Source organism: Hyperolius riggenbachi, chromosome 6, assembly GCF_040937935.1.
Source record: "Hyperolius riggenbachi isolate aHypRig1 chromosome 6, aHypRig1.pri, whole genome shotgun sequence".
Classification (NCBI taxonomy): domain Eukaryota; kingdom Metazoa; phylum Chordata; class Amphibia; order Anura; family Hyperoliidae; genus Hyperolius; species Hyperolius riggenbachi.
The window spans coordinates 11,756,680-11,772,654 of record NC_090651.1 but is presented as its reverse complement, the minus strand read 5'-3'; the positions used below and the strand labels follow the sequence as shown (position 1 = coordinate 11,772,654).

At 43.6% G+C, this 15,975-nt stretch overlaps 1 pseudogene; it reads left to right on the top strand.

The window, feature by feature from the left end:
- Positions 1-15,572, top strand: part of LOC137522350 (zinc finger protein 2-like) — a 62,955-nt pseudogene extending 47,383 nt beyond the window's left edge.
- Positions 15,573-15,975: the final 403 nt, after the last annotated feature.

The following is a 15,975-nucleotide window of genomic DNA, read 5'->3' as shown; positions in this document are numbered from 1 at the left end:
CCCCCCCCCCCCCCTTGAAGTTTTCCGCACTTTGTCATGTTACTGCCACAAACATGAATCAATTTTATTGGAATTCCACGTGAAAGACCAATGCAAAGTGGTGTTCAGGTGAGAAGTGGAACGAACATCATACATGATTCCAAACATTTAAAAAAAAAAAAAATAACTGCAAAGTGGGAGTGTGCGTAATTATTCAGCCCCCTGAGTCAATACTTTTTTAGAACCACCTTTTGGTGCAATTACAGCTGCCAGTCTTTTAGGGAATGTATCTACCAGCTTTGCACATCTAGAGACTGAAATCCTTGCCCATTCTTCTTTGCAAAACAGCTCCAGCTCAGTCAGATTAGATGGACAGTGTTTGTGAACAGCAGTTTTCAGATCTTGCCACAGATTCTTGATTGGATTTAGATCTGGACTTTGACTTGGCCATTCTAACACATAGATATGTTTTGTTTTAAACCATTCCATTGTTGCCCTGGCTTTATGTTTAGGGTCGTTGTCCTGCTGGAAGGTGAACCTCCGCCCCAGTCTCAAGTCTTTTGCAGACTTCAAGAGATTTTCTTCCAAGATTGCCTTGTATTTGGCTCCATCCATCCATCTTCCCATCAACTCTGACCAGCTTCCCTGTCCCTGCTGAAGAGATGCACCCCCCGAGCATGATGCTGCCACCATATTTGACAGTGGGGATGGTGTGTTCAGAGTGATGTGCGGTGTTAGTTTTCTGCCACACATAGTGTTTTGCATTTTGGCCAAAAAAGCCGCACAAACCGAATTCTAGCTTCTTGCGACCACAGATTGCATGGTCTGTGTGCTGAAACTGATTGGAATCCATTGTGCGGTCCGGCCACTAGGGGGCGTGTGACACTCATCAGGCAATGTCTATAGGCAACTGACCAAAGCGGGCTGAATAATTACGCACACCCCACTTTGCAGTTATTTATTTGTAAAAAAATGTTTGGAATCATGTAGGATTTTCATTCCACTTCTCACGTGTACACCACTTTGTATTGGTCTTTCACGTGGAATTCCAATAAAATTGATTCACAAAATGTGGAAAACTTTAAGGGGGCCGAATACTTTTGCAAACCACTGTACATAAGATGTATTGTAGTGTCCATGTTTTAATTTCTGTGATTTTTTTTAATATAGTAAATTAGAAGGCTCCTGTTGCTGGCAGGGGCCATCTTGTGTCCTCCGGCTAGATCCTTCCCATCCCCCCCCCCCCGCCTCTCTCTCCTCCCTGCACTGATTCTGTGCACAGCGGGGAGGAATAAATGCAGCAGGCACAGACTCCCCTACTAATGGATCCAAGCGCTGCCGTTCCCTTCTATTTTCTGGTAGTGCAGAGAGTATAGAAGGATACTGCAGTGCCTGGAACCATTATTAGGTAAGTCCGTGTGTGCCGCCTTTATCCTTCCCCAATGTTCAGCGTGGGGAAGAGGGAGAATGCGGTGGCTGCAGAAGTGCAGTGGAGGAACACGGACAAGCCACTGGAGGAAGGGGGCAGAGGATAGTGACAGGAGATAGCCTCTGGCCCCCCCTCCCTATGCCATAGAAGCCTTGCGACCACCAGAGAGAAGGGGAGACCAAGGCGGCCAATCAAAGAGGAGAGAAGTGAGTGACGGAGGCTTCAGCCAATCAGGCTGATCCAGCATGCCTGTCACTTCTCTTTTGCGTCTGCGTACCATGTTAGAGCCTGGGGGCATGGGGAGAGAAAATATATATTAAAAAAAATGATTTTAAACTTTTTGAATTGCCTGGTTAGCATCCTTCCTACTAATATATCAGCATGCAATAGAGAACTTCTTGTGTATTTTATGCCTTACTCTGTAATACATCATGGCGGCATGTACTTAGTGCGGGAGGATGTGATCTTGTCATTTACGTTTACCTGTCCTCACCGATCTCTTTGCGTTTTTTGATCTGCAGACTGTTCCATGGTAAACCCTGACATTCTGCTGACTGTCCAGCTCGGAGAGAAGCAGCGGGTCTCGGAGGCTTATACCCAGAACTCTGCAGACAGCATGGCATTACCCAGCACAAGTAAGAGGCCCCCTGAAACATCATACATTGTGGTACCAATGCCGCATGCCTTCTTATATTTTATGAATGTATAACTCATGGCTTTGCTGGCTGAGGGCGATTACTGACAGCTTTCATCAGTCTGGTTTACTGGAGGCCATTATCATTAAAGAGGCCCTGTAGTGATTTATAGCAGAATGCAGTCAATTATTTAGGATACCCATTTTTATGTTACATATCCTGGTTTCAGCATCAGAAATGATTCCTATAGCTATGTACTGTTGTATATTGGTATGTAGTCCCGCCCTCCCTGTGATGCTTTTGGATTGTATGGTAACGGTAGGTATGTAGCACAATCCCCCTCAATTTTGAATGTTAAGTATTCAAAATCGACAGCTGTATCGATCAAAACCCAATCGAGCATGTCGGAAATAGTCGATCGATCCCGCGGATCGAGCAGGAAATCGCATTGTGTGTATCCAGCATAACGTATTAACCTTCTGCCTCTGTTTGGTACTTGAGTACATGACTGCACCAGGCCTGTGGTTCTTAAAGAGGAGCTGTTAGGTATAAGGTCTCAGAGAAAATAAACACATATATCAGTAGCTAAAGATTGGCTGTACTTACATTACATATGCATTTCACTGTCCACGTTTGGATTTCACAGAATTTGTATATAGTATATGCAGAGATAGATGCTCCTGACAGCTCATGGCAGGCTCCATGTTTTTCTGTCAAATGTGTCCTCATGTCCTGCCTGCTTCCTGATCACAGATAAGCTCCTACTTGAACAACACAGTGTGCAGTGAATATTAATGAGCCATGTGGCTAGGAACAATAGCTGACTCCTGAAGAGTACTCTGCCCCAAGATTTATCAGTGCTACACGCTGGACTGATTACAAGCTTCCGTAACGTCTCATTAGCAGCCGAGGGGAGGGCCCCAGAATGCTTTGCAGTTTAGTATGCGGCTTGCGTCTTTATGGGTCTATAACAGACTTGCTGATAAGCACACATCAAAGGTAACTGAGATTTTTATCTTCACTAATGGCTTTTGAGCTTCCTTCTAAACTGTTTAACACAGGAGAATAGAGGTTTAAATTAGCTTCTGCAGCCTGACAGTTACTCTTTAAAGTGAACCTAAACCCTACAACATGATTAACTTCCCATTGACTGATGGGAAATTATCTATAGCCTATCTTTCTCTGCTCACTCATGCCTGTTGCTTCTGCTCATGCACATATTCCAAGGAGTTGGACGATATTGGGCTCTTTTGTTTTGGGGCTACACAAGTCTACCCCTCCCTATGTGGTTTTAATGTTGAATCCTGTGCACAAGCCAAAAGCAACAAGCATGAGAGAGCAGAGAAAGATAGGCTGCAGTTACTTTCTCATCAGCCAATAAAGTAAACAATTAAAAGGTAAAGCCTTTATATTGAAAGTAAAGAACATAAGAATTGAGGAAAATTCTATCAGCGCCATGGAATATGTTGGCACTTTATAACTTAATAATAATAATCGTTTATTGTAAGTTTTAAAAATGTATTGTGGGTGGCAAATTGAAATCACAACATTAAATTTCAGAAACATTTGTGCAGCACCTTTACATGTTTTCACTCTAAGCGTTCTCCAGGGTAATCGTTGACTGTAATTGTCATATATTGTTTGTGCGGACAGTGAGATTTAGGTTCTGCTACAAGTTTTTGCCTATATTTTTTGTTGTTTATTCTTTACCAGGCAAGTTCATTGACCGATTTGGAGAATACACAGCGGTTAAACACGAGGCCCCCGTTGAAGATTACTCCAATATTTCTGATGTTGAAATTGTGGAAGAAACAGAAAAATGTAAGTGAGAGCACCTAGAGAATAGAATATTTTGTTTTTCTGAATTTCAGGAGGCACGGTGGCCTTCTATTGCAGTCTGGTTCCTTTCCGGTTGATTGCAAGCTTTTCTCCATGTTCCTTGCAGCTCGGATCCTGTCGTGTAGCTTGAAGCCTGGTCCCTGTCTTGTTGCTTCCAGGTTTTTCCCTATGTTGCTAGAAGGCTTCTTTCTCCCTGTGTTGCCTGCAGGCTTCTACATTGCTTGAAGAGCCTCTGAAGAAGGCCCATCCTCTTCAAGCTATTCCACTCAACTACCTTCCTGCCGCTGGCCCCGCCTCTACAGACTCGGGCGAGGCCTGCGGAAGACTGCAAGCAACACAGGAAGAACTGCAGACGACTATAGCAAGCAGATGACCAGTGCAGAGGGACCGTCGCGCTTGCGGGGGTCTCTGCTTGTTTATGATCTGCACTGATAGGTGAGGGGCTGAGTTGGGTCTTGGGAGAAGGAAGGGTAGTGCTAGTTTGTAGAACATCATCAGTATTCTGAGATCTGGCCAAGAACACTCAGCTTGACTGGGTTTACGATGCTGACTTCCTGTGCTAATGTTGTAAAATGCAGCCTGGCTGCACTGTAATGCAGTCTGAACTGTCCAAACTCCTCCCTCTACAGTATCCCTGTCTAACTCCTCCCTCTATCTCATCATCACCTACAGCAAGGGTCCCCAAACTTTCTCGGTCAAGGGCCGGGTCAACATACGACAGACTGCTTGGGTGCAGTTGAAAAACATTACATTGAATCTAGGTGTTGATTCCCCCAGTCATGCCCGGAGGAGAGCTCCCAGCAGCATCCATTCAATCATGCGGTGCCCCGAAGAATGTCTTTGTGCACCAGACAGTGAAGCATACCCAGGTGACAACGTGCCGTCCAGTTGGACAGCAGTGTCACTTGATGCAGAATTGGATTGGAAGCCAGCGAATTACTGCTCGCTGTAGTATGTGGATGGGTGATGCCAGCACGGCTATTCCATATGCGCTACGCTGATATTTAAGGGTGCAGTGGGCCACTTCTATAAGTTATACATTTTGGTTTGGGGGCCAGTGAAAAAGCATCGGGGGGCCGCATTCGGCCCACGGGCCTTAGTTTGAGGACCGCTGACCTACAGGAAGCAGTCAGGGAGGAGCTAGGAGGGAGCACTAGTCAGTCTTTTTCTTGTGATCACAGCTGACCCTGCCCACAGGAGGGGGGTATAAGGTGGTCCACGCTGACGAAGAAACTCACACTCTGCTGGCAGCTCTAAACTTTGTGCACCGATCTCTGGGTCATGTGACTTGACTTTTCCAAAGGGAGTATCACTGGAGCGGCTGCGTCAAATAAGAATATTATGTGAGCAATTGGAAAAAGTCAGGAAGGTGAACTACATTGCACCGTAAAAAATCGGATCACAAAAAAAAGCATTCTGTTTTTCAAGCTTTGGGATGGATCTACTGTAATCATGAAAGTCAAGTGCAGTTTTCCCCCATTATCCTTTGAAATCCATGTTTTTTTTGTTTTGGGGGTTTTTTTAGAATATTTTTTGCTGAGTTAGACAAGTGGTCACCTGTAAATCTTGTCTTTTGAACTTTGAAGTACCCCTGAACCGGAGCAAAATATATTACATAAATTCCGTGGTAGGCTAGATTACCATTTAAGACGTATCCTGACAATGCTCTTTGTTGTCGGGTTCCCCGCCCTCAGTACCTGTAGCTCCTGCATCTCCCGGAAGCTCCTCCGTAAAGCGCAGATTTATTCTGAAGTGTGCAGGCACGAGATGAGAATGAGTGCTCCCTTTCTCTGCGCTTGGGACTGCACAGTTGCGATTCACATGGCGTCGCTAGGGGGAGCTTCCTGGTTATGAATTTCTGGGGGAACCTGTTGAATATGAAGATTGTCAGGGACCAGGAGCAGTGGGGAAACCCAACGACAAAGAGCACTACTAGGACAGTTCTTGAAAAGAGACACTGAAGCAAAAAAAAAAAAAATTATGATATAATGAATTGGTTGTGTAGTACAGATAATTACTAGAACATTAGTAGCAAAGAAAATATTCTAATATTTTTATTTTCAGTTATATAGTGTTTTTTATAACATTGCATCATTCTCTAATATTTGCAGTTTACACAATACTCAGCATTCTAAATGAGTTTACAGAGCAGGCCAGTGAACTATTGACCTGTCCTCTGCAGAAAAAAAGATACAATGACAGACACTTGAGATAATAAGCTTCAGAAGACAGAGCTCTCTGCGACTTTGAAAGTCGTGGAGCTCAATGGCTCTTGCATAGATAACTGGAGTTTCTTAACTCTTCCTGTACTGGAAACAATATTAGACTTATGTCTCTGCTCCTAATGTTTTATTTCTTAGCAGTACTACACATACAAATCATTCTATCATAATTTTTTTTCGCTTCAGTGTCTCTTTAAACGGTAATCTAGCCCACCATAGTCTTTGGTCATTTTTTAAGCCCCAGTTCGGTAGTGGTTTCTTTTTGTAATATATCTTTGTCATTATAGGTTTTCCTTCCAATACTCCAGTGGTAAGAAGAGTCAGTGTTCAGGAGCCCCCAGCCACTCCCCACGGCTTCCATGCAGATGGAAAACCTGGTATCAAATATGCAGCTGGTGAGTTATTTTTGTATGATCTCTCGTCTTTACTAAAGCCTTTAACACACGCTAGACAATTCTCGACTAGTTGGGGCCACCTTGGCTACAAAGCCAATGTTGGTACGACGACCCCCCGATCCCTGACGATGCATCTGCGAGAGATTCGACTGGCGTTGAACTCTTACTTTGTCCACTTCATCGTGAGCAACACTGTTGGCCCTCCTCCTCTCTCCATAGATACAGACCATTTAGCCTGTAGGCTAGCAGTGTGTCTGTACAGAGCCTGGCCACGATCAGTTGTCCGAAGGGATCGAGCCCCAGTTCCTGTGGCCAACAGTCTACATACGTGTGAACAAGGCTTTACATATTGTCAGTGTGTTAACGGTTAAAGCTTTTGTATCTCTGCTTAGTTTGCAAGCAGAAGTTTCCATCCTGACAGCCAAGTTTTCCCATTACTGAGCTCCGACATTTTTTTCTTATTGTTAAACCTGGTACACACATCTGATTTTAATTAGCCAATCACTGGTCAATTTTACCACCTCAATGTAGTATAAGAGCTTACACACACAGTATTCAAATCTGTTGGCCATCATACTGCACGAAAGTAGTAGAATTGGCCAATCAAAATCGAATGTGTATATGCACCCTTAGTCTGTGGCTATACCCTTGAATTTGGATAATCCGAAACAAGCCTTACAGAATTATGTGCGAAATAGAACAAGTTAGCAAAGATGGACACATTTCGTGAGCGAATGTATTGTTCAGGTGGGCCCTCACATATGTTGGTAAGATTGCTGCTTGTGTGGCTTGCCTACATGGCAGTGGAGTTGGAGTTGGAGCAACTTCTGGCTACCTGGAGTCGGAGTTTGCGTCAGATGGTTTTTGTACCCCCTCCATAGCCATGCAAGGGCTGAGGAGTAGTAGTCGGAGTAACTTTGTGTAGTTGGAGTCGGTAGTTTCATAGACTGAGGAGTCGGATACATTTTGTACTGACTCCACAGCCCTGCCTGCCTAACGGTGATCTCCTTTGCTTCCTAGCTCAAGGACACAGAGCATCTACCTCCGGAATAAGTAAAACAAATATGGTTGCTGTTCCACAAAAGCTCATAGTCAAGAAACCTTTCAACGCCTGCGTGAAGAAAGTCCCAGTCAAAGGTTAGTAGTTGTGCTTTCAAGAAGAAGAACCTTTGTTTTTTTTTGGGGGGGGGGGGGGGGGGGGGGGGGGGTTGTAACGAGATTTTCCTCCCATTGATGATTATTATTTTGGCACCCAGTCACCTTCCCCCTATAATGTATCTATTTCTTCATAACAAAGCACCACATGTTCCTTTTTAATTCTCTGTTCATAAGGGAAGTGCTACCATTAAAGAGACTTTGAAGCCTCCTAAAATGACACTTTTTTTTAGGCAGTCTTCTTAACCTCCCTGGCGGTGCATTTCTGTCTGGAATTAGGATTCAAAAGCGATACATTTTTTTCCAAGAATTTTAGGCCTCCAATTCTTAAGTTCTAATTCTCCAAAATATGTCAGAATAAAAGCCTGGTAGACATTCTGCATATGAATAAAAGACTGGTACACAAATTTGTTGATTTAATTACATTTATGAGTAAACTTTAAAAAATTGTGAAACAGTACAAATAAGGCAGGCATAGAGTAGTCAAAATCCCAGCAGAGGTCGGTAACAGTATTTGGCTATATTGTCATCCTGTGCTTTCAAATGAGCTTATCTGCCATAGCAGTCAGGTGACACAGGGGAGAGATCGAATTATAACTTGTGATTAGAGACAAATGAGGAGAAATTAGAAACACTAACACGCACGCACGCACACACACACACACACACACGCACGCGCACGCACACACACGCGCACGCACACACACGCACACACACACACACACACACACACTACATACACACACACACACACATACATACATACATATATATATATATATATATACACACACACACACACATATATATATATATATATATGTATGTATATATATATATATATATATATATATATATATATATATATATATATATATATATATTTTTTATTTTTTTTTTACAAAACAGGGCGAGGGCTCTTCAGGTCCACTTTCAAATTTTGTCCCGCCCCTGACCTGTGACGTCACACTGCACCGCCGCTCTGATTGGCCGCCGGGTCCCCGGAGGAAGAGTGGGGCTAAGGGGATCCCGGCGGCCGGAAAAGATTACAGGTAGCTGGGGGGTAAGGGTGGAGTCCTGCAGCTCAGTGCCGATCGTGTGCAGGACTCCAAAACTGCATTTAAACCAGGGAATCGGCTACCCCGGCCTGAGCTCGAGCTTACCGCTCGCAGCTCATTTTTCCTACCCCGAGCTCAGATCTGGGTTACCACCAGGGAGGTTAAGCATTAATGGCTTAGCTGAAACTCCGCTATCCCACTGCAAAACAAGGCTTTAATCACCCCAAATACCAGGGCAAAAATCCACAACTTTCAAAGTCGTGGATTTTGCTGCCCGGGGAGGCAGAGCTTTGAGCTGCAGCTCTGCCTCCATTCGCGTCAATCTCCCGCGGATCTCCTCTTCCTTCCGCTCCTCTCAGTGAAAGAAGACTGAGAGGGGCGGGAGGTGGAGATTGACGCGAACGTAGGCAGAGCTGCAGCTTAAAGCTCTGCCTCCAACAGAAAGTAACCCCGCAATTTGCACTGGGGATTCCAGAGTGATTAAAGCCTCGTTTTACCGCGGGATAGCGGCGTTTCAGCTAAGCCATTAATGCTTAAAAAGACTGCCTAAAAAGAGGCAGGGAGAGGCAATGTTATCGTAATAGGTGGCAACTAACTTGAGGTCAAACAAGGTAAGCATAGTGAAGATGGTTGGAGAGAGGGACTGCAGGTCTACATTGTGAAAGTTTCTGCTTCTGTGTGTGGGTTACAGAATGCAATGCCAATGGAAAGATGTAGCTGAAAACTCGCAGGGGCTTAGGAGGCACAGATTCCCCATAACCTGCATTCTGCTGCTTCTCCTCCTAACAGAGTTCACTAGTGTCGAACCGGTTACATTGAAGATTAAGGCAAAGGATCTTCCAGTTAACAGTGAAAATGTGTGCTTGGATGGACGAAATTTAATAAATTACGCAGTTGGTAAGTTTCCTGCATATGAGCTGCTTAATTTAATTATTTTTATCTTACTTGGAATAGGATATCACTGAATATCATTATAGTTAAAGCTACGATCTTTCCAATAGTTTTATACTTCTGTTGAAGGTGAAGCGAAGAGACTCTTAACAGATACTCCCATATTTTTGATTGAGGAAGCGGGTATAACCTGTGAAATGTCACAAATGGAGTATATCTAATAATATATCTAAATGTATATCTAAATAAAGTTGTTTTTCTTGAAATAGACTGTTTTTGTTTTCAGTACATAAAGCAGAACTCTAGGTACGAAGTTTAAACTAACACAATGGAGAGAAAGCCTTGTGCTTTCTATGGGTGTCCTTCTCTGGTCCCCAGTACATTTTTACCCTGGTTTTAGTCCTCTAAACCTAGGTGGGTCATATGGTCCGAAAAATACGGTATATAAGAAGATTCCTTGACAGGTCCGTGTGTAGACAGCATTCTCTACCTGCTAGTTAATGTGGTTAACTTAACTACTTACAAAACTGGGTTGCTAATCTACTAGCTCTAATTTCCCACTATTTTAAATTTAATTTATTAAACACTACGCTATTGGCGCACCTGGTTTTCTGTCTTTTCTTTCCTCGGCTCCTGGAGTTCGCTGAAGTCCATCTACCGGACACACATACTGCTTTTAAACTGCTAGAAGAACAAAATAGAGGGACCCCCTGGTGAAATTGGACCTTAAAGCGGATCCGAGATGAAAAACTAACTATAACAAGTAACTTGTCTATATATCTTATCTAAAGTTTAGATAGTTTACACAGCAAATCTAGCTGCAAACAGCTTTAATAGAATATGATTATTTAATCCTGTGATACAATGACAGCAGCCATGTTTTTTGTCAACATTACACAGAGGCAGGCTTATCTGCATCTTGAGCAAAAAAAACCTAATCCCCCCTCCTTCCTCCTCCCCTCTGCCTCTGAAATCTCTGGCTAGTAATACCTCCCCCTCCTCCTGCCTAGACTAAGCTCACATGAGCCCTTGCTACAGTGCCTTGGCTCTCTGAAAGCTGTGGGCGAGGCTTGTTTAGTTTATAGGGAATTAGAGTATTAAAACAAAAACAAAAAGTATTTGGCTTGAGAATGCCCGATAAACAATAGGAAAGGAACACAATTATGCAATGTGTAAAAGTTCATCTCGGATCCACTTTTTAACCAAGCTCCACCTACTACTTATTCTCAAGGTCCATACAAAGTAAGAGAAAAAGCACCGGCACTAATGCAGCAGGAGGGATATTACCACAAGCGGTCTTACCTGCAGCGTGGCTCCACAACGTTTCAAATTGCAGTCCAAGAAAAAAGGAAAAGATGATGGGCATCTGCTGCATAAAATCCCTTTATTGTGGTGGGTGGACATAGTGGTTACAGCAGTGGGGGGAAAAAAGGGATGTCTGACAGCTGTTTCGCAAAGGTGAACCTTGCTCTTCAGAGACCTGAAGAAGCAAGGTTCACCTTTGCGAAACAGCTGTCAGACATCCCTTTTTTTCCCCCACTGCTGTAACCACTGTGTCCACCCACCACAATAAAGGGAATTTATGCAGCAGATGCCCATCATCTTTTCCTTTTTTCTTGGACTGCAATTATTCTCAAGGTCCACAGCTATCACCGTCACTGGACCATTCCAACTTAATGGGGGAGACAGATGATAAATAAAAAACTCACACCCTTTTCAGGCTAGCTAATATTGCTCATAAGGCTCTTATGATTCATATGACCAGTGCCGTTTCTTCCTCACATTTGGATAGACTGGCTGGGTGGACCTCTCAAGTCTAAATATTCGAGTATTTAGTATTCTGAATTTCAATTTATTTTTTCAGTTGCAGATTGGTGGTTGCATACAACTTGAATTGTTTATTTTGTACTTTACTTGGTTGGTTCCTCTCAATACTATGCAATGGGGTGGGGGTTGTAGGTTCAGAAAAGAGCTTTGGATGAATGGTATGGCTATAATATTTCCATTTGTTTTGTTTGTTTCTCGCTGTGCAAAATAATTATTGTTGTAACACATAATTTAAAATGAAGTGCTCCACAGTCTTGCGAAATTCCCAAAGCTGTTCAGGCATATGTAGATTCAATTTGTCTGTTCCATCGTAATCTGGGATTTTAGACTGCGAGTTTGAGAATATGCTGTATGAACGCTTAATTCTTGCATCATATCCCTAAAGACACATACACCCAGAAAGCGTTTAGATGTTCTAAATATTGTACATCTCATGTTTTAATGCAAAAAATAAAATTATATTGCTAAATGTAACTGCACTTTGTTCTTTGATAATTCTACAAAGGCCTATATAGGTAGATTTAAATCTAAAGTTAGAGGGGCCATTTATCTGTACCCATAAACGTAATTTCCCTGGAAGTGTCACGTTATTGTTAGGACCCTGAAAGCATGGTTCTTGAGGGGGAACCATAACTGAGAACAATGGCTAACATATATTGCCCGACCCCCCCCCCCCCCCCCCCCCTTTTTTTTTTTTTTTTTTAACATTTCTTGTCACAGGAAACTTTTTTAATGTGATCTCTAATAATGTCATGGGCAAATATACTCTGTTAAGTAGGCTACTTCATGTGAACAGCTATAGGGGGTACATTTAGCTCCTGTTAGCTGCTCTCCTGCTTTAGCCATGAGCTTGTAGGAGCTTGGCATGGGCAGTGGAGAGGTGTCTGTCCCACAAAGGCACAGCTGCACTCAGACGCAACATGAGGCAGTTTCTTCCTGCTAGATAACTGCGCTGCGTGTCCAAACCCTGACACAGGTGGGGCTACAAATGCTGCCATTTGCTGCATTTAAGCAAACCTGAACTGAAAATAGAACAATATAGAGTGTCCACACACTCCAGTATTGAACAAATCCTTGGTTATTTAATGATTGTGACAAAAAATCAATTCACATAACCAATGAACGTTTCGGGCCCGAAGAATCCCCCTTTGTCAAGGTAACAACACAGAAAGGTTACCAGTTGCTCAGAATGGTCTAACCAGTTGCTCCATTCAATTGAAGTGAAGTTGTAACCACTCCTTTGCGTAACGGTACTAAGTTAGGTCAGCCCTTGATCATCTTTTTACGGGTTTAACTAAAAAAAAGTGCCGATCAGGTTTCTGCAGGCGCGGAGGACAAGAATGTCTAGACTTTTATTATATTCCCGATTTTTCATAAAAAGGGCCTAGAGTGGAATCTCTTTGTACTGAGGTTGGTATGCAGCATACATACAAAAATGACACCAAGAAATTTGGCTGCAGAGTGAAGTCAGAAAATGGCTCACCCTGCTCCTGTAGGTCCCAGCGGCGTTAATTACTATTCCTCCTCCAGGCAGCCAAGGATTCAGGGGAAGACATAATTTGGCTGCCAGCTTACGCTGTTTTTAAAGTTATTTGTGCTCTTTTTTTTGATGGTGCCCAAATTACTGTCTGAGCGTCACTAGAGCTGTAATTCACCTTACAGTCTATGGAGCGCCAAATTTCCCTGTGCCGTTTTGCGATGTTTTCATGGTGTGCATTCCTGTGGATGAGGTGTGCATAGTAGATGGAAACGATCTTACGAGGGATGCCTTGAGATCGACCCGTCTTAGACAGCCACCCCTGATCACTGCACCATCTGGGCCAAAAGTCCCACCAAGGTTTTTAACGGATTGGTTGATTTTCAAGCTGCATATACTTACATCTCATTGACTATCCCTGACAGTTCCAGTTAAAAAAAAAGCAATAATAATAATTACTTTACATGAGCAAAATTACAGGCAGCAGAAATACTAATAGGTAGTGGATAATGAGATGATCATGGCATGTATGGACAGTGGTAAGTTTAAACAATCTTTACTGTAAATCAGGAGGTGAAGAGGCGCCCAATAGGTACATAAAACACTAAACAATAAAATTCGAAAGGAAATGGTGGCTTACCTCATAGACGACAAATCACTTTAGAAAAATAAATTTAATAATAATTAAGCACTGACAACGCATTTCGTGGGACCCAGCCCACTTCCTCAGGCCAAGTAAAGTGCCGCTCTGTCTATCAAGCCGCGTTTGGGGTGCCTCTCGAGAGGGGCGCCCCAAACGCAGCTTGATAGAGCGGCACTTGGCCTGAGGAAGTGGGCTGGGTCCCACGAAACGCGTTGCCAGTGCTTAATTATTATGACATTTCTTTTTTCTAAACTGATTTGTCGTGTATGAGGTAAGCCACCACTTCCTTTCGAATTTTATTGTTTTTAAAGTGTTTTATATACCTATTGGGCGCCTCTTCACCTCCTGTTGTACCATACTCCACCCGCTTCTAAGTGAGGGGAGTCCCACACACCTCATCCAGGGTGGAATTCCACCACCTTATAGGTCCAGAGTGTATGGGATTTTTCTAAGAGAGCAACCGCTTCCGGGATTGCTGGTTTACCTGAGTGGAGTCAGGTCAAGATACTCCACCTGCCTAAAGTGGTTGGTTGCCCCTTGTGCAACCCACCTTTGTGAGTATTCCTTTGTCGAAACCCCTCCCCCCCCCCCCCCCCCCTTTCCCCTCCTTTGAATTCTCAACTTTTTGTGACATACTGCAGTATTTGGGCTCCCGTTGTCTTTGTGTTTTTTTCCCCAGTGCTCCTTACTTTACTGTAAATAGCCATCAAGTTTAATCCGATATTCTGAACTTATTTATTACAATGTTTCTCCTGACAGGACAATGATGTCATTATTGAGAGACCACGGGGTCCTGAAAAATTCAACCTGAGAAATATCCCTCCAAAGAACAAAGTCCAGTACAACATGAAAAAACAGTGGATACGGCCAAAGAATGGTGAGGTGGCAGGTTGCCCACAAAGAGGATCTCGCTCTGAAACGTTTCACTCCAGGCTCCCCAAAAGAACCCGAGAGGACTTTTAACTGCAATGAATGTGGAAAAAGGTTCTTAAAGATAACCGATCTCCGACTCCACCAATGCATCCACAAAATGAAAATTAAGCAGTTTAACGGGTCAGTTGCTCAGCTAAGGCCCCAGCCAAAGGTCGAAATTGGTCGACATGCTCCCGTCGAGAATAACTTTCTCCAGGGAATCTCGATCAAAAATGTGCCCGGGGCAAAGTCTTTATCGTGCGTGTTTGAAAAAAATGCCAACTCCAACTCGGCCCTCTTACAAAGTTCAAAATCTTTTGCTAGAGAAAGACGGTTTGTGTGTAGATTTTGCGACAAAAGGTTTCAGAACAACAGCAATCTTATTGGACACGAGAGAATTCACACAGGGGAAAAACCATTTGAGTGCCCCGAATGCAAAAAAACTTTCAGCCAGAAGGCCAACCTCACCACACACCAGAGACTTCACACCGGGGAAAGACCCTTTGTATGTATTAACTGCGCAAAGGTTTTGCTCAAAGATAAACCTCCTCACACACGAGCAAACACATGCAAAGAAGAGAAAAAAATTGGACGGCAAGCACGTCCTACTGAACTAACTCCATGTTTCATTTCAGGTTGTGGCTGAAAACGCGTCAGCTGGGATTACCGTAAAGTGCCTGGGAATCACTTGTTCCTCCTCACAAAGGGGCTAAGTTATGCGGGTGAAGAAGTCTTTTGGTTGACCGAACAAAAATTTCCTTAGGATATGACCTTTGAAAGAAAATAGAATATTGTTAGACAATTTATAGATTTAGCAAAAAAAATGCACTTAATCCTCTGGCTCATTCAAGTTGAAGATTTACTACGATGTATCTAGTTCAGTGGTGGATTACAAGTAGTGCAGTCCAGGGTGAAGCTTATATCTTTTTCATTCAAATACTACGGTCCGTACTAAAATGATCATCAGCAAAACTGATGTGTTTAGAGAAGGTCTTTTCTACTCTGAAGTTCCAGGTTTCTTATAGACACAAGTTGATATATAATATACAACTGTGCTGGCATATAAATCACTAAGATAGAAAATGTGTCACTTAAAGGTGTTCTGGGGGGGGGGGGGGGGTTTGAAAGTAAAAACGGACACTTACCTGGGGCTTCTATCTGCCCTCTGCAGCTGTGATGTCCCACGCCGTCCTCCAACGATGCTCCATTCCCTGCCACCGGTCCCGGTCTGATATTAGTCTAAGACAACGAATAGTGCTCGCTCCCGCGCGCGTCATCGGGGAGCTTACTGCGCAACCGCAGTACGAAGTTTTATTGTACTGTGCCTGCGCAGTAAGCCCCGATGAGGCGCGCAGGAGTGAGCACGCGCTCGGCTCCCGCACAGCCGCAGTCTAATTAGACGGCAGACTAGACCAGGACCAGCGGCGGGAATGGAGCATCGTTGGAGGATGGCGCGGGACATGACAGCTTGCAGGGGGCCGATAGAAGCCTCAGGTAAGTGTCCATTTTTATT